The following is a 25,885-nucleotide window of genomic DNA, read 5'->3' on the forward strand; positions in this document are numbered from 1 at the left end:
TTTACTTTCAAATATGTTTAAATAAATTTGGAAGTTTTGGCTGGAAAATCTATAGCAAGTTACAATGTCTATCCTTTCAATTGTTTTCCATCTTTGAAGCAGTTGCTTATGTGGTAGACATTTGGAGATGTGCTATTGCTTTTTCTGTAATGATGAATTAATCAGAGCTAGTATTGTCATTTCCGGCTTGTTGTCTATGACTTCAAAAAAGTTCTTAGATTCAATTGTAGATATATAAAACCTTTGTTTGTGGGCGGGTGGTTGGTAACTAGAGGGGGTGTAAAATCATCGCTGTGTGGTGTTTAAAGTTGAAAAAGTCTATATGATTCCACCGAGTTGAGAACCCGCATTTTATAACAGTGAAATCGATTCATTACCGTGCCTTTCATTGCTCAAAAACCTAAAAGAATATGAAGTTGGCATATTGTCCTAGTTGTATTAGCAGCTGTGGGTAGGTCTCATTCTTTGGTTAGCTCTTTGTTCTCAACGCTATAATTTTGGGTTTATTGCTTTGCTTAAGTCTGTCTTTTTAAATATATGTAATTTTATTTTTGCACTTCAGATGAACTATTTGCTAGTTTTGTTTATCTTGCAGTGCCTTGACAACATCCACCAGAAGTACATTTGTCATCTCCAATGGGTTATCAGCAGATGCACATGCTCCATAAACCAGGCAGGAAGTTGATGTCCTGCTGCTGCACAAAACTTGATGGGTGATGTCTTGAAGTCGAGGAATGTACAACAACCACCGACTCCTTAATCCGCACGCGCAACTGCTTCGACCCCTGTATCAGTGCAAGGACAGTCAATAGTTGGTTCTCAGCAGTATATTTCTCATGTGACTCTGACATTTGTTTCAGGGGTGCATACGTCATTTTTAGATCCTATTCAACTCCTATTGTGATTGTATATTTGGTTGAGTATCCTTCTCATAGGCAGAAGCTGGTCTTCATATTGCTGTAATGTATCTGAATTTTTTTTTGTCTCTCTCTGCTTATTGCTAGAGAGTAACTGCTTATCCCTGGAGTAAGGGACTGATTCTATGGAGATCATTCAAAATCAACGGATCTAGACTCTACTAAAAGTCTAAATATGATGCTTAAAATCTCATTCTATATATAGGAGGATTCTTAATCACCTTGCTCAGATTGATACAGTTGAGGAAATTGAAAATGAAGATTGAAGGAGACGATGGTCTTCTTTCTCAGCAGGTTTAACTCAGCATGCAATTTTTTTAAGAGACATTAGGTGATGCATCGGGTTGGGACTCAGGAGGATGTTGGAGGATCTTGTACTTTAAATGATCTATTTGTTAATTTTGTTTTGTCTTGCAGCTCTTCGATAGCGTCCACCAGTGGTACATTTGTCATATCCAATGGGATGTCGACAGACGTACATGTTGCACAAAACTAGGCAGGAAGTTGAAGCCCTGCTGCTGCACAAAACTTAATGGGTGATGTCTTAAAGTCAAGTAATTTACAACAACCACCGACTCCTTAATCCCACGTGCAACTGCTTCAACTCCTGTAACAGTGCAAGGACAATCAATAGCTGGTTCTCAGCAGTGTATTTCTTCCGTGACTTTGACATCATTTCGATTCCTGCATGGCCTGTCGCAAATGCGTCCCTGAATGGTGAGAACATTCGTGGGTGTGGTTTCACCATGGTTACAATAGAGTCCAAGGATTCCCATGCAGTGGAGTTTAGATTCATTAGAATAATTGCGGAAGAATTCAAAGACAAATGGGAGCGAATTCAATTTGATTGGAAGATTTTTGAAACATATTAGGTTTAATATTTAATTTATATTTTTTTAATATGTTTAATAATTAGGATATATTTTAATATTAGGTTTAGGTTTAGTATTTACGTTTATATCAACCACATTTGTGCTAGTATATTTACAGTTGAGATACTGAATGACTCACTTTGTATTGTGCGATTGGTTGCATTACTGAAAGTGCAAGAATGTAATGACTCAGTTTGTATTGTGTGATTGGTTGCATTGCTGAAAGTGCAAGAATATTCACTGTTGAGATATTGAAGTTGCATTATTGAAAGGGCAAGAATGTAATGACTCACTTTGTATTGTGTGATTGGTTGCATTGCTGAAAGTGCAAGAATGTAACGACTCACTTACTTTTTATGGTGTGATTGGTTGCATTACTGAAAGTGCAATAATGCTTTGTTGAAGAATTTTTTTTTTGAGAAATTTTATTGAAACTCTAACTAAGCAGAAATCTAGGGCAAGAATTACCCTAAGTTACTACATATTATAACATTGGGAGATTTTCATGGTGCACCTTATCTTTTTAGATGGGAGAGATACTTTTGGTACTAAAAATACTTGCGGTACTTTATTTAGTTGCTACTGTATTTAGTGTCATAGCAGTTGGACATTACCATGGTGGAGGTTTAGTGTTATAATATTTGAAGATTCTTACGGTGGAGGTATATGATGAGATATAGCATGTTTAATTGATGGATGCCAGTATCTTGAATTCCTGTGATTGAAGCTCATATGTGAGTGGAACTTGACCAGAGGTTCCTGTGTGTCGTAGCATTTCGAGATTACCATGGTGGAGGTTTAGTGTTATAGCATTTGGATATTCTTATGGTGGAGGTATAGGATGAGGTATAGCATGTTTAGTTGATGGATGCCTATCTTGAATTCCTGTGATTGACGCTGATATGTGAGCGGAACTTGACTAGAGGTTTCATGTGATTGAAGATGACATGTGAGTGGAACTTGACCAGAGGTGAGGTATAGGATGTTTAGTTGATGGATGCATATCTTGAATTCCTGTGATTGAAGCTGATATGTGAGTGGAACTTGACCTATAGGACATTTAGTTGATGGATGCCTATCTAGAATTGCTATGATTATGATATATAAGTGGAAATTGACCAGAGGTTTTATTTTCATCTTTGAAGGGTTTTTTCTTTTAAAAAAATACATTAGTTTTTGATATCTATCAATAAAAGAATAAAATTTGACAAGAAGTTTTACATTTGTTCCCAATATTTACAAAACTTACTAGTTTACAAAATGTGCATGAAATTTTGTTACAAGGACTTGATGTAGATTTCACACAATACCCAAATTCAAGGGCCCATGTTGATATTACATAATATGCAAATATTCACAAACCTTACTATACTTTTTGAAATGTTCATGCAATTTGTAAAATGTTTAACTAACATAATATACAAATTCCTTGGTCAGTGGTTGACCATACATCTCTACTTTGTGAAATGTTCATGCAATTTGTTAAATATTATTTAACTGACATAATATGCAAATTCCTTGGTCATTTAACTGACATAATATGCAAATTCCTTGGTCATTTAACTGACATAATATGCAAATTCCTTGGTCATTAGTTAATGACCATAAATCAGAATTTGGTCATAAGGTTTAACTAGTTCATGATTTTGTAAAATGTTTAACTAACATAATATGCAAATTCCTTGGTCATTAGTTGACCATACATCTCTACTTGTGAAATGTTTATGCAATTTGTTGAATATTATTTAGCTAACATAATATGCAAATTCCTTGGTCATTAGTTAATGACCATAAATCGGAATTCGGTCATTAGTTGACCCTACATCCTAATATAGGATTTAGGATCTAATCAAGAATATCTTAAATAAATGAGCTAATCGTGACTTGATATTTCACACAAAATGCATATGACATAATATGTGAAGTTCTGTTGGCATTAGTTGACCATGCATCGCTGATATAGGAGCTAATCACTTAAACTTAGATCTAATCAACTTTCTGTATGATATTTCACACAAAATGCATATGACATAATATGTGAAGATTTGTTGGCATTAGTTGACCGTGCATCGCTAATATAGGATCTAATCACTTAAACTTAGATCTAATCAACTTTCTGTATTTTTATTACTATCAAGATTAGTTTCACATTTGGTTTGGCCATTTTATTATGGGTGTCTTTATCTTATCATTCCACCTCATAAAATTGAACAACTAAGTTACATAAAAGTGAACCATTGTTGAGTAATATACTACAACAAAGTTACATAAAAGTGAAACTATTCCATACTGTGGTATGAAATTTTTGTAGTATATTTTTGTTAATTGATAGTCATTTTTCTACTTTTTTGTAAGTTACAAAAAAAGGAACAACTATTTAATATTGCATTGTAGATGAACATATTCTTGCTCATCAAAATTTTACCTTATCATAAGTTACTTTTTTCACCATTTTTTTAAAGCTGCATAAAAGTGAACAACTAGTCAATGTTGCATTGCGGATGAGCATATTCTTGTTCATCAATGGACTAAAAGTTGTATCATAATCATTGCCTACAACATATTCTCAATGCTTTGATTAATGGATATTAGTTTTTAAGTTGATAATACTGCATTATGGATGGGCATACATATTTTCAATGTTTTGCTAATAATGCATATTAGTTTTTAAGTTGATAATACTGCATTATGGATAAGTATATTCATATTCATAAATGGTGTGAAGGTTGTAAGTTGTATCATAATCATTGCCTACAACGCACACTCAATATTTTGAAAGTAATCAATATTAATTATGTTGATGATGTCCAAATGCACATTGTATTTGGCCATATTTTATATCAAAGCAATAGTAAATGCTTTGTGAGATAATATTTTGAAAGTAATAAATATTAATTATGTTGATGATGTCTCAATGCACATTGTATTTGGTCATATTTTATATCAAAGCAATAGTCAATGTTTTGTGAGATGTGATAGCTTGACTCGTTGGAGGTTGGGAAGAGAGAGGGATGATTTATAGAGACACTTTTAGTTGGGTTTGAATGAGTGTAGATGTCTCTTGTTTCTTTTGTTTGAGAGTCAATGGTTTGAAAGTATAGATGTGTTTGGGTGTTGCATTTTTTTATTTGATAGTGAATATTTTGCATTTCAATAGATTGAGAATTGAAAATTAATTTAATAGCTTTCACGAAAAAATATATAGTGCTTTTATTTACTAGTGAATCTTTCACATTATAATAAGTTAGAATGAAAACACCATTGTGAAACCTTTTTACGAGAAAATTAATTATTTTAATGTGTGATTCTTGTGCATTTCAATAGATTGGGAATTGAAAATTAATCTAATAGCTTTCACGAAAAAAGATATAATGCTTTATTTACTAGTGAATCTTTCACATTATAATAAGTTAGAATGAAAACACAATTGTGAAACCTTTTTACGAGAAAATTAATTATTTTAATGAGTGATTCTTGTGAGATGAGATAGCTTGATTAAAAAGTTGGAGGTTGGGAGGAGAGAGAGGGATGATCTACAGAGACTGTTTTAGTCGGGTTTGAATGAATGTGGATGTCTCTTGTATTATTTTATTTGATAGTCAATGGTTTGAAGGTATGGATGTTTTTGTGTGATGAATTTTTTTATTTGATAGTGAATATTTTACATTTCAATAGATTGGGAATTGAAAATTAATTAATTTAATAGCTTTCATGAAAAAAGATATAGTGCTTTTATTTACTAGTGGATCTTTCACATAATAATAAGTTAGAATGAAAACATCATTTTGAAACCTTTTTATGAGAGAATTAATAATTTTAATAGAGTGTGGTCCTCTCTTCACTAAAAAAAACAGAACTGATTACAAATTCACGATGTAGTAATCTTTGTTGTTAATATTAAACAACATTTAAAAAAATTGTATTTAAACATTCATGATGTGGTAATATTAGTTATTAAACAATGTTTATAGTTGTAGTTGTTAGAGAATGAAAATTTCGGGGTAGATATTTGCTCTTCTCAATATTATCAACAATTAAATAGATTACATAGAAAACATCAACAATAAATGGCTACAATGAGATTGCACTACATCTCAATCGAATTGGACTGAACTCTAACTGATTGTTACATGAATGGACAATTATGACACCTAGTAGCTGGTTGGAATTACATTCTCCAACGCTCCCCCTTAATTACAACCACAAAAAGTTAAACTAAGATACCCTTGCTGGTCTGATTCTCAGCGAGGCTTACAATTTAAAAAACAATTGACATAGCTAGTTTTCTTTTCTTCCATATATTGTATCCTCTAAATTACTTTAGCTTTGTCTTTTCATTGTAGGTTCCAAACTTTAGTTTTTTCATTTTCTAGTGCACGTCTTCCATCTAGTGGGCCAGAACTTGGCCCTCCAATGTTTGACAAGTGGTGGCCATCTAATGCTCTGATCTGGGCCATCTAATGGACCAATCTGAACCATCCATGGCATGCCAAGTGGTGGACATCTAATGGACCAATATGAACCATCTTGGCATGCCAAGTGGCGGCCATTTAATGGCGTGATTTGGATCGTCCCGAGTGTAACAAGTGGAAACTATCTAATGGCATGATCTGGACCGTATAGAGCGTGAAAAGTGGCGACCATATAACTCTCCATTTTATTGAGTAGAGTTGCAAATTTCCACAACGACAGGTCATTTCACCTTTGATTTACAAATTTCTTTAGGGGAGGGCCATATGTACAAAAGTAATTTACAACTATCCATTTGGGATGAACTCATTCATGGGCAATGAGATGCCAAGAGTGAAACTTTGGATCGGGCATGTAAAACCCTTTCGGTAACATCAGAGAGAGACACTAGTTCCAGGACACCTATAACCATAACAAATAAGCAAAAAAACCCATAGCTAGTCAACTACCCCATCTCGGCCAAAGTCTAGCATGCTTATGATCCATCAACAACACTACTCACACAAGTGAGTTTTCTGCCATTCGAATAACGATATTTTTCTCTTTTCTGCCTTTCATCCATTCTGCAATGGCTTTTCCACTTTTAATGGTATATGTTTTAATATAATACTCTTGTCTTTTTTAATTATGTTTTCTTCTAATTGACCTTGAGAGTTAAAATGTTCAAATGAAATGTGAAATTGATTGGATAGTTTTCACCTTCTTATTTTTTTGTCGTTCATCTCTAAATTTTGTCATGACATAATAAATTGGCCCATTCTTATGATCCAACAATGGTATTACATACTCAGGTGAGTTTATTATCATATGAAATATTTTTTAATCTATTATAATATCCCATCCTTAATATTTTTTAATTTTTTAATTTTTTAATTTTTCCCCTCCCTATTGTGCAAGGGCTTTGCATTGGAATGATAATTCATTTGTATTAAACTTTAAAATTGCAAGTATCCTAGGACTGAAACATTTTCTAAGCTAAGTCAATTTTTGATATCCATGAAACTTTATACATTTTTATAGAAATACATCCATAACATTTTATACATGTAATGCAATTTGCAATTACAATTGTATAAATTACATTGATATTATTGCAGAAAATGAATGTATAGTACAAAAGTACTTTAGGTAGATATTGCATTTTACTTATGCATATATGAGCCTGGATTTTTTTCCTCTTTAAACAATGAATTGGAATGATAATTTATTTGTTTTCAATGTTGAAGTTGCAAGTATTATGGGACTGATAAATATTTACTAAACTAAATCAATTTCTGTTGCTATAATATATCTGGTTGATATCCATGAAACTTTATACATGTTTATTTTATACAGGTTATCTAACTTGCAATTACAATTGTATAAATGACATTGATATTATTGCAATTAACAAGTTGGTAAATTAATGTATAGTATAGAGTAGTTTAGGTAGATATTGTATTTTACGTATGTGTATGCATTTATGAGCTTGGATTTTGGCAGCCCAAGTTGTCCTCTATAGAGGATAAAAGAAACAAATAACCTAATTCAATATTTTTTTGGGAACAAACCTTAAGAGGTTTTTCTATTTTGCCTATTGAGCTCAGGGTAAAACGATATCCATAGAGGTCAAAGTCATCGATGCCACATTAGATTACAATTCCATGCTTCGACAATGAGGGTAGAGAACATGAGGCCCTATAACCCCTGCAGTGGTATATGAAATTTGTCGAGACTGGTGCCTAGGGTGTATGTTATAAAAATTGTTTCATCAGTTTTCTAGGTCATGATGTTTCATTGGTCTTCCATGTCATGATGTTTTCTCATTAGGGTAAGTTTGTCACTATTAACCAATTGACATTTTTCAAGCCCCACTTGCCTTTTCACGATAGCAAATTACTTCCTTAGATGAGATTCCACTCCAAATTTTGAAAATGTTAGATGATATTCAAACATTCTTCATTAATGAGTACACCTCCTCTGATCTTATATACTACCACCTTTAATTTAATATCTCTCATCACCAATGGATCCCTTTTCCAGTGGTGCTTATGGAATTTAATTTAACTGTGATGTTTATGGAAGATTAACCTCATATATTTAATTTAATATATTTAATAAATTTAATAGATATTACATATATATTTTTAATGTGGTCCATAGACACTGAGTGGTTTCTACATCCACGAGAAAATCCAGGTTGATCAACACGAAGGGATCTACCTGCCAACCAAACTAGCAAGGCCTAACCCCAAGGGCACCGAGGAGATTTGATCCCGTGAACTCCCGATAGACGAGGTACTTAGCAACATAAACTCAACCGAGCTCTCCCTTGGGGCTTAATAGATATCATATATTAAATTAATCAATTTAATATATAATATATTTATTTAATTCAATTTTGAATTTATTAAGAAAGGAAAAGATAAAAAACTATTGAGATTTATAATGTGTATTTTTATATTAAATATTAAAAATAAAGTAAAATGAAACACTATTAAAATCTACAATTAAAACTATTTGAAATTTATAATTAGTAAATATACTAAATATTAAAATATAAAAAATTAAATCTATCACCACTGACATCGAAGTCATCAAATTTAGTCTTTAGGATAATACTTTAGTTTTTAGGACAATAATTAAAGTTAATCATTCGAAATTGAAATAAATCCGAAGGAAAAAATACAAAATACATAGACATATAATTAATACTTAATACATCAACACATCCATCCCATCACATCCATAAAATATAATTTGTGATTTGATACTTCTTAATATTTCAACACATCCATTTCATCCCAAGTTTAAAATGATTCTAAAAAGAAGACAACTCGAATGTATTTCCCAACACTATAAAAAAGGCTTTCCACCCTCGTCTTTTTCTTGGGTTACTTGAGTTAGAAAAGATGGGTTATTTGGTGTCTAGTATAGGGAAAAATGGTTCACTGCCTACAAATTTGTAGCTCGATAGTCGATGTTAAACCCTGCCAATGACACAAGGCAAGGTCAAAACTAGCTCGATAGTCAATGTTAAACCCTTTCAATGACACAAGGCAAGGTCAAAACTTCTTACTTACAGAGACACACGAAAGTAAAAACGTCATATATGAGGGTGAGTAAATATATTAAATAGATCATATAAAATTCATAGAAATATAAGTTAAAAACATGAAATAAAGTGTAGATCAGTGGTAATAGCAACACGTGATAAGGTAAAACAAATACCTAAACTCATGATATGCTCAAACAAATACTAAAACAGAAAGACAAAAATTAAATTGGTTTAGGAATGTATTCACATTGATCATATGGTTAATGATAGATAAAATGTTTGGCCTTGGTTAGGAATAAGAAGAGCAGAAGGAGCCCTTCCCTTTGTTGTTACTACCTCACGTCACCTCTAATGATAGACTCATCTACAATGAAAGCCTCAGCCTTGACAAGGCAATGTATAATGTTCATAAAATTATTAAACATAGAGGAGGGAAATGTGAATTATTAAATTGCCATAAACAATTTTCACCTTGGTTAATTGAAGTCGGTGGTAATAGCAACACGTGATAAGGTAAAACAAATACCTAAACTCATGATATGCTCAAACAAATACTAAAACAGAAAGACAAAAATTAAATTGGTTTAGGAATGTATTCACATTGATCATATGGTTAATGATAGATAAAATGTTTGGCCTTGGTTAGGAATAAGAAGAGCAGAAAGAGCCCTTCCCTTTGTTGTTATTACCTCACATCACCTCTAACGATAGACTCATCTACAATGAAAGCCTCAGCCTTGACAAGGTGATGTATAATGTTCATAAAATTATTAAACATAGAGGAGGGAAATGTGAATCATTAAATTGCCATAAACAATTTTCACCTTGGTTAATTGAAGTCACAAGCACATTAGCATAAGTTATTGTATCAAAAATAATTTTACGCCCTTTGTATAAGGCTCAAAAGTGGGCTCTAATCGCAAAGAAGAGAGATAAACCAATGCTTTGTGAAGCCTAATAATCGCACAAAAACACAAGCTTTGGAACTTTACATGTTGTGCATGAGCTATGATTTTTTACAGTCCTTGTAATATTGATTGTAATTGCCACATTTTCTAGGATATTGGTGATGATTTAGCCTCCTAGTAAACTTCACGAGCAACGGGCTAGTTGATCTGCTCACAGATTCAATTTTTCTCAACCTTTCAATACTTCAAATAAATATAATATTTGGTCAACCACATAATGAAGGTTTACCTTAACATAGGTGTATTCGATCAAGTGATTATAATAATCACAATAATCCTTCAGGCACAACTACCAACTTGCCCCAACCAATAATATGTTAATGGATAATTGCAAATGGTGTATGCTAGTCATCCATATGGAATAATGCCATATGGGAATGTTTTCATTCATAAACATGTGCTAACATACAACAAACATTATCAACACCATCAAGGGTAACTTTTCTCAACAAGTTTGTAGTAAAAAACTCTGTAATCACATTAGCATCTATAAAGGATAAATGTGGAAACCCACAAGAACTAAGCTCCAACTTTCCAACCTTGAGATACTAAGAATCATCTACTATGAATTTCACCAGCTAAGGATATTTCATTATCAATAGATTTGGTTAGTCAAATCAATTTAAATTTGAATACTTGAGATTCAATGAAAACATTGTCAAATTAAGCAGCAGCGAATAACATTGGACTATCATATTTTCAAGAAGATTGCATTTTGATACAGGCATGTACTAAAATGTATGAATATATAATATATTCTATCTTTTAACCCAAATTAATAAAAAATGATTTGTAGTGTCTTTTACTTGAAGAATGGCAATTTGTTGGTCGAGTCCACATGAATAAATGGATAGTGGAATGATAGCTATGGAAATAACATAAGAGGGAGGTTCATGTACTTCGTAAAAATTGGAAATTGACAATGTATGTTTAACATTGATGAAGATGTATTAGGAATGAATGAACTATTGAGTGTTGCAACAATAGGAATGGCATCAAATAGTTAGATGCATATAAACAGAGTTCAACGGAAAGTGTTGGTAATGAAAACGAAGCTAAAAAGTGGCAACATAAAGGAATTGGGTGAAAATTCCTTTAGTTGAAATTGAAATTTTTGTTTCAAATTTATGCATGCTCTGCATGGATATCAGGAAGTTCCCTAGCCTTACCACTGTATGACATATGTATGTGCTATATTTCATGAACATTTTAATGATTAATGTCATTGATACCATTTTATTTGATAATTTGTTGTCAGGAATCATTCTTGTGGAAAGATGATTACTTAATACTCATAAAAATATGATGAATATATGAATGACATGTTTGGGATAATATAATGAAATTATCTAATGAGATCCCCTGTCATGTGAGGGATCCATTGAGTAAGTGATAATTTTTGCTATTAATTATTATTATGATCATGTGATTATGACATTTATGTGCCCATATTTATATTACGTTTAAAACCAAGAAATGTTGATTGTGTTATCAAGATATATACTAACTACTAATTTGATTCCTTGGTCAAATAATTGGGTACATACAACTCGGCTATTGCCACCACCAATGTACTAACTAGCCACTTATATATACTTGCTGAACAATGACACTTTCCTTATGGAAGTGTAATCATATTGGAGGACAGGTAGACTACCTCGAGTGGGGGTTGCTTAGGCCTAAGAGGGGTGATGATATTGGAGGTATGGTGATAAATATATTCTTGTTGACAAAATACTACTTGAATTGTAGTGCAGACAATCATTGGGAAGCAAGTGAAGAGGGGGAGGGGCTTATTTGGACCTGTATGAAAAGAATGTGTAGAGAAACATATCTTCCACTGAGTGCTTCCCTTGATGGTGAAACTACTCAGTGAGCTAGCCTGTAGACGAAGTTGGTTGAAGACTACACGGAGCATATATAACAATGAGTGCTTACTTCAACAAATAAACCACTTAGTGTAGAGGCAAAGAGGAAGCCACAAAGATAAGTATTAATTATCACTTAAAATATTTTTTTCTTAAGATTATGCTTTAATTTGGTTTAAAGTTCCGATTCATAATGACTTGAGTTATGTTTTAATATGATTATGCTATGTTTTATATTGATGTAAAAACTTTAGATTATCTCTCATGACATATATGTCCATGATGTAGGGGAACCATTGAATTGTCCAATATGAGCATATGAGGTTGACTGCAAGGCATACAACAACAACTTGTAATACTAAAGTGTGCAATGACAACTTAATAGAGCGGAAGACCTCAAGAACTAAGTCATTAAAATCGTGTTGGAAACCCGTGGAGCCTATGCGGATTTTAGAGAGAAAATGGGCCACTAAGTGTTGACTGTTGAGTTGGCAGAGCACTGGAATAGTGGACTCCATTTCTTGAAATTATGATAAACCCATTGGTTTAAACTCCTTTCCCTGAGCAAGATTTTCCTTCATTCCCTAGATCTAGCATGGGGGTGGTCAACCGCAAGAAAGGTTGTAGTGCAATTGGCCTATGGTTGGGTGGAGAGTGGAAGTCCCTCCTTCAATTACCAATTTAATACATTCAGATAAGTGTTTATATGGTAAATCCCATGATGTGGAGAGAGGGAAGGGCTAAACAAAAAGAAACAGAGGAAGAGAAGGAGAGCTCAACAGGATAGGAGTGCAAGGAGCACATGCGCAAGAGGAGATGCATCAAGAAGAACAAAACATTGTATGCTAGGATATTGGAAATGGTTGACCTAGGCTGGGTTGTATTTTCCCTTTTCTTTGGTGGACTGCCATTGGTTTCATAACTTGATTTGGGTAACCAACCATGTGTTCATTCCTTATAATCGGTGGGATATTTTTCTGAACTTGTGGACCCTATGCGGATTTCAGAGAGAAAATGGTACACTAAGTGTTGACTGTTGAGTTGGCAAAGCACTGGAATAGTGGACTCCATCTCCTGAAATTATGATAAACCCATTGGTGTTAACTCCTTTCCCTGAGCAAGCTTTTCCTTCAGTCCCTAGATCTAGCTCGAGGGTGGTCAACCACAAGAAAGGTTGCAATGTAATTGGCCTATGGTTGGGTGGAGTGTGGAAGTCCCTCCTTCAATTGCCAATTTAATACATTCAGATACGTGTGCGTGTGTGTGTGTGTGTGTATATATACTTGTGGTTGCAATGTAATTGGCCTATGGTTGGGTGGAGTGTGGAAGTCCCTCCTTCAATTGCCAATTTAATACATTCAGATACGTGTGCGTGTGTGTGTGTGTGTGTATATATATATATATATATATATATATAATGTTGTGAATGACTAATGAATAACCTTTTGATGTCTATGTAAGATTACTTGAGTTACTAGGTTGCAATATGGTAAGGTATGATGTTGGACATACACTTGTATTGTCAGTGAAGAATTGAATATTCCTATAGCATTGTTGTAGGAATGTCTAATGTATTATATAGTCATGATTGTTCAACTATCTAGTGTATCTATGGTGTATACAAGATACTTGAGCTACATGCTTGCAATCGTACTAATTCAATTGTAGGTTGCTTGATGTGTCCATGGCCGATGGTCTAAAGACAAGTATAATTAATTGGTTATTTCACATGTTTTAGACATTTTCTATGTTTATGAGTTGGGGTAGTTCCCTGTCATAATAATGTTTGCGGGTGGTCTCTTGAGTCATATCCATAAGTATGCATGGTTGTCTAATATGCATCAACACTGCTAAGGAATTAGTAAGTATTCATGTATGTATTTGTAATACAATGTGTTCGCAATGGGATACAATGCAACAAATATTTGCAAGCTCAAAATATGAGGAACTAGTATAATCCAGTAAATATTGATGTGTTCTTGGATATTTGCATGATTCCTGATGTTTATTTAAGAATTTAGTTGAATTGTTATGGATGTGTGAGTTTTCATGGTTTAAAGACTATAGCTAGTGGAGGATATTTATGTTTGATCAGTAAGAGAGTATTTGTCGTTAATGAACCATACATGGTTTGTTGTGAGTTCATCTGGACCTCTATTATGTTGAACTAATGGGTGTTTTTGTTCTCATGAAATGGTAATAGAGATCATGCATGAATGTTTATATAAATCTAATCACATATCAGGGGAATTGGGGTCATGATTCACATCACAAGTTTTTGCAGCCATGATTGACTAGGATTAAGCTTTGTTCATAGAGAGAACTTGCACCCTGTGAGTGCACTCTGATAATGGACTGCATTAGGGTTACTAATGCTAGTTGAATAAATATATACATGGATGCATGTATATGTGCATGTCCCTAAATTTATGTGGGTCTTAGGAGGAATTAATATTTTAAAGGAAGTTGGGTTAAATTCCTGAATCATTCGAAGAAAACCAAAAAGGTATTCAGGTGCGCTAGGCAAAAATCTCCCTTGGGTTCAGGATGAACTTGGACTAGACTACACTAGTTCGGGAGTTCAACTATTCAGGGGAAAAGAGGAGCGCTAAGTCATCATGGAGTCGAACCCCTAATGGGTCGGACTCAACTAACGTAGACGTTAAATAATAATCAAATTAAGTTAGAGTTTATTTGGCGTGGTGCCTAGTTAGGCTAACATTTATTGTGTTGGGGGTCAATCACATTTATAAAATAAAAAGGCGCTAAATGTTAGTTGAATTAAATAAGAAAAGGGGCGCAATGGATGGTTGGGCCCAATTGGATTGGATTAGTTCGGGAGTTTGGGGCGATCGAGAGAATGAATGCATTTAGGGCATTCGGGAGACCGATTGCGTTCAGGGGCATTTAGGAGACCAAATATGTTCGGGGAATTCAAGAGACTGGATGCAACGTAGGTTTGGAGGTGCACGCCAGAGAGTGTAGTTTGGGAGTTTGAACCCCCAAACATGTGAATTTTTCAGAGGAGCTCAAATCTACAGGTTCCAGATATAAAAAAAACACGTTAAGGGGGTTGAACTTGTGGGCCAGTTTAGTTGAATGGCATGGAAGGTGCCATGTGGATAGAAATAAGGACATGTTGATGCCAAGATGTGACATGGCACCATGTGGCATGCCCTTGCCTACACGGAAAGGATTAAATAGTAAGACTTCAAATGGCCATATCTTTTGATCTAAGCATCAGATTTCAATAAAAATTATATCGTTGAAAATATCTCAACAAGCTTAATGCGATGGTGTTACCTAAAGCTAATTCCACTAAGTTTGGGAAAGGAGGAATTTTGGATGCCCCATTTCTATAATGCGACCTTGGAAATTAAGTTAGCTCAATGTAACACCTTCCATTGCCCGAGAATAACTAAAGGGGATGGAAGGTTGTGTTACAATATGGCCTTGCAAATTATCCCACATGATTTAGTCTTATACTTTATAATAAATGCAAAAGTGGTATTGGATAGTAGGTTGTAATGTGACCCATATTTAATGTTTTGGTCAGTGCCGATTCCATAATAAGTGGCAACCTACCCAACATTCTAAGCTGCCATTATTGGGAACAAAGAAATATTTCTCTATATATTCCAATAACCCGAGGTGACTATATACAAATATCTCTTGCTCATAACAACCATCATTCATGTGGCCTTGCAAATGACCCCATTTTAGTTACTCAATAATGGATAATAAATGTAAAACTAATGCCATATTTAATATAATAACACATGAGAATATCAACCACATAAAGGTAATCTAATTAACAATATCAATTAATTCTATTTAAAAATTTAAAAATTAAAATAAACTTTATTAAACTTTATAAATTTACACCTTTATAATTAAAAAAATTAAAAATTAATTACATTTTATGTCAAAAGTGAACACTATGAGGCACTCAATTATCAATATAGAAATACCAACTTCACAATTATCAATATAGAAATACCAGACAAAATGTTTATGCATAGTTCAAATTAGGATAGTGTGAATCTTGCTCCATTATTTTTTTCAAATGTTGAAATCCAACATTAGAAAATTGAAAATTTGTTTAAGGTAAATTACAATTTAATTTTATAATGAAAAAATGATATTTAAAATAATTGATTGCTAATATTAAAAAAAATATTTTACAATATCAAAATGTTTATATTTCTTATAAACCACAAATTTACATATTTTATAAAAGTTGTACTATACATATACTTTATATGTGTACCCAAAAGCCTAGGCGTAAGAACCAACCTAGCATATTCACCATTCATTTTAACCTAGCAAAACAAATATTAAAATTCTTTTAGTACCAAAGGAAAAAGCAACGATATAGTTTGTTCACTATGTATCATGCACAAACCAATATCTCTCATGTTCCCTTTTAGTTTAAAGAAATATATTCAAATTTGAACACCAAAATAAAATATCAAATATATGATTGGCTTGAGATACATTAAAGAGACATGGGCTCTATTATTAATTTGAATAGAGTTAATCATCATGTCAATTATAGTCTATGACCAATTATCTAACTAAAGTGGAGCAAGGGTAGTTTTCCCACTCTTCTTTGGGACCTACTCCTAGAGATTAGAATCATCCTATCACTGTTCCCCTCATCCCTTCCCTTTCCTTCTGTTTACTTGCCTCTTGGTTCCTGTCCTTGCCCTCCTGGTTCCCTTTCATCATGTCAAGTAGAAAAATAAGAAAATTATTATTTTTTTAATCAGAAAGAAACAACCGAAAATATAATTTTGGAAAATATATTCAACAAAATCCAATATATTTCCCTATCTCTTTGCAACAATTAATTCCATTTTCCAAGTGCAAACAAATTCTTTTAGTACCAAAGGAAAAGGCAAGGATATAGTGTGTTCACTATGTATCATGTACACACCAATATCTCTCATGTTCCCTTCTACTTTAAAGAAATATATTCAAATTTGAACACTAAAAAAAAATATCAAATATATAATTGGCTTGAGATACATCAAAGAGCCATGTACTTTATTACTAATTTAAATCAAATATATAATTGGCTTGAGCTGCATTAAAGAGTCATGTACTTTATTACTAATTTGAATAGAATTAATATATAATTGGCTTGAGATACATCAAAGAGCCATGTACTTTATTACTAATTTGAATACAATGAATCATCATCTCAAGTAGAAAACATAATTTCTTTTTTCAATCAGAAAGAAACAACCAAAAATATAATTTTGGAAAGATATATTTAGCAAAATCCAATATATCTCATGTTCCCCATCCCTTTGTAACAATTAATTCCATTTCAACACCAAAATAAAATAATGACATGATTGGCTAGAGTTAATTTAAAAGCTATGGATCATATTTTGAGAGAATACTTATTTTTGGAATATCATTTGAAAATTAGCTTATAACATTCCTCCTCTATTCCTCCTCTATGCTCAATTATAAATTCAATATTTGTTGCCAACTACAAACTTGCCATTTCCTGATCCAGTACAGGTTTTTAAATTCAATATTCCCATCCTATACTTTCCTTAGACCCAATCTATTATTTTCTTTGGATCATAATACTTTCCATTTCCTAATCTGGGACAGGTTTTTAAATTCAACATTCCCATCCTATATTTTCCTCGGACCCAATCTATTACTTCCTTTGGATCATAATACCTGAATTTGTGATATCCTTTTATCCACTCCCAATTTTAAGACGAACTTAAATGCAATTAACGTAATTGTTAATGCCCCTACCCATACCTTCTTTGAAATGAAAGAAATGATCATCATATATGAATAGACAACCTCCAAGACCACAAACAAATTCAGTATCTTTACTTGCTCCATCAGAGAAGCCCGAGCGAATTGACTTGTCAATTTGGAGATGTTATATAAGTCTAATTTATAATTCTTTGGTATAGGATTTAAAAATCCCATAAACAAATATAATTTGAGAAGCACATTAATAAGGAGTGTATCTATCATAAAATATACTTTCTTTTATAGCTATCTAAATACCTAACCCACCACAAATGGGAGGGCCTCTCCCCATGAAGGTCTTATCCAAACATTCATACATCTAGTCACTACTTCTATCCATAACAAAATTGTCACTACCTCCATTTCTATCCATAACAAAACTACATAAGGATAGGAGATTAATAATTAATTTATGGATTATCCTCCTATAATCCTAGTTTATCGAGGGTGCTTATTCCTAGGGCATTCTAACTATGCTTTTGTAATGCATCCCTTGTGAAGGTTTTTTTTCTAAGCACCGACGACATAATGACATTATGTTTTAAAGGATACTTTATTTTCCACATAAATTTCCACCACCAAGACTCCTCTCCTTCTCCTTGACGAACTTCTTCATATAGGACCTTGTAACCTAACATCCCCCTGACAAGGATTCTAGATCATATTAGAGCATCCTCCTCTTTATTAAACCTAATACAACATTTCTATAGATGAATAATGTAGGCCTTCCACAATGGTGTTTCTTTCCCTATCAACATAAAGTCATCCCCTTTTTCAAGCCTTGTTAGAATATAAAGGTAGTTATAAAATCAACTTCCTTTTCTAGGGTGCATATACATTATCTTTATAAAGGTTCTATCAACCTATAGGGTGGTCTAAGTAGATTTCCATTACCAACCCAATTATAACTCTATCCTTTTCCGTACTTTCTAAAAAGCCGATTTCTAGTCAAAAGAAAATTCTTTACTAGACCTTCCCAAGAGATGGCACAACTACCAAGATTCGGTGAATGGGAATGGGAGGGAGAAACTACCAAATTGGGAATGCTTATGGTCTGGTTTGGTACAAGAGGAAATAAGGCGGAATAGAAGAGACGGGACTTCAATCAAGGGCGAGGATGAAGAGAAATGTGCCTTGGCTAGAAAGACAAAGAAGGGGAAAGGGAAAAAATCCCAATCTAAATCAAAATCTTGTCAAGGAGGAAAGAAGAAAGATTTGTCCAGAATCAAGTGCTTTCACTTCATGAATTCAGAAACTATACCATGAAGGGTCCACACAATAAGACAAGTAAGAAGACCTCAGGAGGAGGAGCAAGTGAAGCTTTGGCTTCGTAGTTCGAGCTTGATTTTACTCTCGTTGCATGCATGGCCAACACAATGATGAGGAGCGTGTGGTACTTGGACAATAGTGCCTCATTCCATATGACAGAGAATAGAGATTTTTTCAGTAATTCGGAGGAGAGATATTTCCATATGCACATTGAGATGGGAGATGACAGAAGGTACAACGTGATTGGGATTGGTACAGTCACCTTTTAGAGGGAGTCAAGCTCCCCTCCCAGACTCAAGGATGTGATGTTTCTTCCAGGTTTAAAGAAGAATCTTGTCTCTGTTGCAGTTTTGGAAGACTGTGGTTATGACGTGATCTTCAGCAAAGGAAAGGCATTCCTGAGACACATATCCATGGGACAAGTGAAGCATATCGGGGTTTGTGTGAAGAACCTATACAAGCTAGATGTGGAGGATTGTGTTGCATTGAGCACAAAGGCGGAGAAGGTGCAAATCTGCAATGCCGATGAACTTTGGCATAGAATACTAGGCCATTTGCATCATGGCGCTTTGAAAACTATGCATCAGATAACCACATGCCTCCCCAAAAGAGCACTAGAGTAGCAAGATAGATGGAAAAGGTCTAACCTTGTGGAAGTACACAAAAGCCACTTTCCATGATCGGGACAACAAAGCACATGCAGTCCTTGAAAAGATCCACTCTGATGTCTATGGACCTTTCTCAACAATCTCCACCCCCAAGCACAAATATTTTGTCATTTTTATTGATGACTTCTCACGTAAGTGTTGGATCTCCTTCAAGTGGAACAAGGATGATACTTTCTAAGTTCTTAAAATTCAGAGCACTGGTCGAGAAAGAAATGAGAAAGAAGGTGAAGGCTCTCAAGAGCAATAATGTAGGCGAGTACGTGTTGAATGAGTTTAAAAATTTATGTGGAAAAAAAGGCATTCAACGAGAGTTGACAACACCCCACAACACACAACAGAATGGGGTGGCTAAGAGGAAGAACCACAACATTGTGGGAGCAACGAGGGCGATGTTGCACGACGAAAGCCTACCTATACACTTGTGGGCTGAAGCATCAAACACATCGGTCTATTTGCAAAACAAGAGTCCTCATCGAATTCTTAGCATGATCACACTAGATGAGGCTTTCTCAGGGAGGAAGCTGTATGTGTCACACTTCAAGATTTTTGGAGCTTTTGTTTACTACCATGTCTCCAAAGAATAAAAGAAGAAGCTAGAGCCGACAACAAAATTGAGGGTATTTGTGGGTTACATAGAAACTCCCCATAACTGTTGTGTGTACCTGCCATCCCTTAGAATGACAGTTGCATGAAGGGATGTAAAATTTGATGAAGACAAAGCCATGTGATGCTCTCTTTAGAGGGAGATTCAAATCCCACCAGAGAAGGAACTTTTATCTCCAAAGGAGGAGCCTCAAGATGTTGTGGAGTAACCACAAGTTGAGGAGCAGAGAGTGGAGACAACCACTAAAGAAGAACCATCCAGAGAAGGCAGGAAAAGGACCAAGGAAGCTAAGAGACTTGTGTAGGATGCGAGGGAGAATGTGGGTGCTCCTTCAAATCAACATAGGTAGAGAAGGTCACCAGATCGGTACACTAGCTACATGGCTCTAATGAATGAGCTAGTAGAGACTGAGCCATCCTCTTTTGAGGAAGCAATAGAGCAACCTGTATGGGTTGATGCAATGGTGGAGGAGTACAAATCCATTGTAAACAACAGTGTTTTGTAAGTGGTTCCAAGACCACCAAAGAAATCAATTGTGGGTTCGAGATGGATCTTCAAGGTGAAGCATGCAGTAGACGGAATCATAGAAAAGTACAAGGCCAAATTTGTGGCCAAGGGGTACTCTCAGGTTGAGGGGATTGACTATGATGAGACATTTTCTCCTGTAGCAAGGTGCTCATCCATCGGATCAATCCTTGCTCTGATTGCACAAATGGGGTGGAAGATCTACTAGAGGATGTGAAAACAACATTCCTTAATGGAGTTATTGAGGAGGAGTTGTATATCGAGCAACCAAAAGGCTTCGAGACTTTTGATCGAGAGTCTCATGTGTGCAGATTCAAGCGAGCATTGTATGGTCTCAAGCAAGAACCCCATGCTTGGTACACCAGGATCGATAGCTATCTCACCAGTTTGGGCTTCACCAAAAGTGAAGTGGATGCAAACCTCTATCATATTTTGGTAGAAGTTAAATTGTTGATTATTGTCTTATTTGTTGATGACTTGATTTTGACTAGTGATGCACAACTTATCATATTTCGCAGATAGGACCTTGTAAGAGATTTTGAGATGAAGGACATGGGTCTCATGCACTACTTCCTCAGATTGGAAGTATGGCAAGGTCATGGGGAACTGTTTGTCTCTTATGGAAAGTATGCCAATGATATACTTTAGAGGTTAGGCATGGACAGGTGAAAACCCATGGAAACTCCTCTAGCGACCAACTTGAGGAAAGAGGATGCCACTTCAGGTGAGGAAGTGGATGCTACTATTTACCGACAGTTGGTGGGTTCATTCATGTATCTTATGAACACACGACCAAACATGCCCTTTGCAGTCAACCAATTGAGCCAAGCTATGGTTAGGCCAACCAAATTATTTTGGAGGGCAACTAAGTATGTTCTACAGTACCTCAGAGGCACTACCTAGTTTGGACTATGATACAGACAAATAGAGGGAGTGGTAGCATCGGATGTGCTCTAAGCCTCAAAATTTGCAGGGAGGCTAAAACACATGTATTCCAGAATACCCAGAAAATCGTTTTGGGAAATTCCACCCAGAGACAATTTTATTAAAATAATTAATTATTTTTAATGAATGCCTAAGTCTAAACTTAGGAAATTAAAATAATTAAAGGGAAATGATAAAACTGGGTGTGAATCTTCTAGAAGAAGACGAAGATCGAGTCAATATGATATGAGCCATTAATTATAATTTAAGTTGGGTCATTGATTACTCAACAAGAAGATTATAAGGACTTCAATGGGCATTTGGAAGACACGTCGAGTGAGATATTAAAGATCGATTTTCGCAAGAGAGCAACGCAATAGTTGCCGAAGAGGTCATCGAGGAGATTTCTTGTAGTGAGGCACAAGGATAGTTTTATGTTTGGAGAGTTTCCTGATCCGGGGATACATTGCAGTGGAGGCAGAGAGAGATCCAGAAGAGGCAACATAGAGCCATGCTGAGGCAATGCAGAGCCTAAGAGGAGATTCAAAATTTGTTGGAAAGCTGAGTTCTAGAGCCAGAAGCCGGGTGTGAGACTGGAAGGGCAGAGAGTCGAAGTTCCAGAGGCAAATCAACTAGTAAGAAGGGTGATGCAAAGCCTAGTCGTTGTGACACTAAACTGCATAGGCTGATACAGAGGCAGCATAGAGGCAGTGTGGGGCTTTCCATCCAGAGCCTAGATCAATATTGAATCTCCACCGATAGTGTGAGGTATTTCTCACTAATTTCTTTGCTAGTTAGATTCTTTGTATCAGATAGCCAGCAAGGCATCCAAAGATTGTATTAAGAAACTACTGCATAATAATACAAAACCTTAGCTATTGCACCACTTTTCTCGCATTGGGTTTTTCTAGGGACATTTGTCCAAAAACAACGGTTTCATTTGTGTGTGTGGTTATTTATTCTTACTCAGTTCTTGTTTCCGCATATAATTTAATTAGTGAAGGTTGAAATCGTATTTACTTTGATATTTACAGTGTAACACATTAAATAACTTGCATGAATTAACAAGTAGAAGTAATATAAGTTTGTTGCAGTAGGGATTTGGGTCTCCAAATTTTCACATGGTATCAGAGGGAAGGTGAAGCAAGAGAGATCGAGGTGTTGCGTAGGCAGTAGATTGAATCCCTAGAGGGATTACGCAGTCCATGCTAGGAGGGCAAAATTCTCAAGGAAAATCTCTCTCTAAGTGAGTTGACAGAGAGGTAAGATTTTTAGTTCGTGATTTATCAGTGGCAGAGGGAGCAACACAACATTAGATTCAACGTTGAGTAGTATTTAGGTGGGAGACAGTTTTCTGCAGCAATTGCTAGGGCAGAAAAATGTCGGAAGAAGGAAGAAGACATTTTTTGAGGGAATTCCTTCCTCGGTGAATTCCGAGCCAAGGAATTCTATTTCTTAGTTGCTAAGCAACAATACCAAGAAGTAGATCTACCAACTCCAGCAAGGAGTGCGTAGGCCAACCTAGTAGCTGCGCAGAGGAGAGAGGGAGTAGTTCGAATTTTGTTGGTAGAAATGGCAGCTAATGGGTTGAGAGATCAAGATAGGTTGGAAGGAGCATCCAACTATGTGATTTGGAAGGCTAGGATCTCCTGCCTTCTAGATGAGCATGATCTCAAAACCTATGTCGATAGTGTGGTGGCTGAACCTACCGATGAAAATCCGCTCAAGAAGTACAAGGTTGAGATGGCGAAGGCCAAGTGGTTGATGCTCGATGGAGTGAGGGATCACGTTGTATGTCACATTGCTGGAAAAGGGACGACCAAAGAGATGTGGGATGCCTTGGCTACATTGCATCAAGGATCTTCCAAGTAGTGAAAGATGTACTTCGACGAGAAAATGAGATCTGCAAGGAAGCATAAGGGGGAATGCATTGATCTGTTCCTATCGAAGCTTTAGGAAGCCCGAGATCAGTTGGAAGCTATAGGATCAACACCTCAGTCTAAGTGAGGCTTAGCCCTGAGTTCAATCTCCGAAGAATGGAAAGTATTTGTCCAGAGTATCCTGGGCAGCGAGAAATTGATGGATTGGGAAGGGATGTGGGTTGCTCTTCAATAGGAAGATATGAGGCGAGACTTAGTCAAGTGCAAACTTGACGGCAATAACAACAGTGGGACGAAGCCCAAGGAGGAGGAGGAGAATGCATCCCTTGCATCAAAGGGGCAACAATAGCAGCGAAGATGGAAGAAGGACGTCTCGAAGATCAAATGTTTCCAGTGTGGTGAATTTGGTCACCACGCTACGTAGTGTCCTCTTAAGAAGGACAAGGACGAGAAACATGATCTGCAAGTTGCAACCACAAAGATCAAGGAGGAGTTTGCCATGATTGCCCAGATACCTCCAGGGGAGAGGTGGGGTGATATAGTACTATAGTTCGAAAGAACTACAGATGGGAAGATTCCTTGAGGAGTCCACCTCTTGGATCAAGACCTTGCTATGAGAGCCCATAGTCAGTAGTAGCAGGATGGACCAGTGTTTGGCGGTGCAGTCAGGGGCCAGAGTGACAGATGAAGCGCCTAGTAGTAGTCAGATACTGAACAACGCAGAGCTAGTGTTGGCAGCAGTGCAGTTGGCACAGAGGAGGGTCAGCTGCAATGTAAAAGATTCAATGACAACGCAGAGTCTAACAGCAGTCAGAACTCAGACGACAGACGCATCATACTGAACACAGTTAGTTCAATATTTTGGATGTTTTTCCGTTGCAGATGTTGCAGTGGCAGCAACAACAGAGTTGTAGTGCAGATGCAGTAGTTGACAATAGTTCAACAGAGTCAGCAGCAGCACAGATGCAGCGCAAATTAGAGTTGTGTAGTAGTTGGTGGGTAGTGATGCCAGACATTAGCAGCGCAGAGGGAGATGTTACAGAGTTAGGGTGATGCTTCAGCAGGTTGCATTATTAGAGCACATTCCTTGCTAAGAGGGAATGTTGATTTCTGGTAGCACCATAAGTGCTCTAAGCCTCAAAATTTGCAGGGAGACTAGGACACATGTATTCCAGAATACCCAGAAATCCTTTTGGGAAATTCCACCCTGAGACAATTTTATTAAAATAATTAATTATTTTTAATGAATGTCTAAGTCTAAACTTAGGAAATTAAAAGAATTAAAGGGTATTAATAAGACTGGGTGTGAATCTTCTATAAGAAGACAAAGATCGAGTCAATATGATCTGAGCCACTGATTAGAATTTAATCTGGGTTGTTGATTACTCAACGAGAAGATTATAAGAAGGACTTCGATGGGCATTTGGAATACACATCGAGTGAGAGATCAGAGATCGATTTTCTCAAGAGAGAAACACAACAATTGCCGGAGAGGTCATCAAGAAGATTTCTTGTAGTTAGGGGCAGGGATAGTTTTCCAGTTGGAGAGTATCCTGATCCGGGGATACACTGCAGAGGAGACAGAGAGAGATCCAAAAGAGGTAGCATAGAGCCACGTTGAGGTAGTGCAGAGCCTGAGAGGAGATTCAAAATTTGTTAAAAAGTCAAGTTCTAAAGCCAGAAGCCAGGGTGTGAGACCGAAAGGGTAGAGAGTCGAAGTTCCAGAGGAAAATCGACCAACAAGAAGGGTGACGCAAAGCCTAGTAGCTGTGACGCTGAACTGCTTAGGCTGACGCAAAGGTGGTGTGGGGCTTGCCATCTAGATCCTGGATCAGTATTGAATCTCCAGTGATAGTGTGAGGTATTTCTCACTCATTTCTCTACCAGTCAGGTTCTCTGTATCAGATAGCCAGTAAGGCATCCAAAGATTGTATGCAGAAACTACTACATAATAGTACAAACCCTCAGCTGCTGCACCGGTTTTCTTGCATTGGGTTTTTCCAGGGACATTTGTCCAAAAACAAAAGTGTCATTTGTGTGTGGGGTTATTTCTGATTGCTCAGTTCTTGTTTCCGCATATAATTTAATTAGTG

General features: G+C 35.7%; 1 long non-coding RNA gene across 1 annotated transcript in view; it reads right to left on the reverse strand.

The window, feature by feature from the left end:
- Positions 1 to 16,449: 16,449 nt before the first annotated feature.
- Positions 16,450 to 25,885, reverse strand: part of LOC149216732 (uncharacterized) — a 159,913-nt gene continuing 150,477 nt past the window's right edge. Inside the window, exon 5 of the long non-coding RNA XR_016250101.1 lies at positions 16,450 to 16,853. This is a non-coding gene — a long non-coding RNA (uncharacterized LOC149216732). The remainder of the gene's footprint in view (positions 16,854 to 25,885) is intronic.

This window comes from Pinus tabuliformis, chromosome 1_1 (genome assembly GCF_031772625.1).
Source record: "Pinus tabuliformis cultivar Carrire ecotype Pingquan chromosome 1_1, CPIR1, whole genome shotgun sequence".
NCBI classification, from domain to species: Eukaryota; Viridiplantae; Streptophyta; class Pinopsida; order Pinales; family Pinaceae; genus Pinus; species Pinus tabuliformis.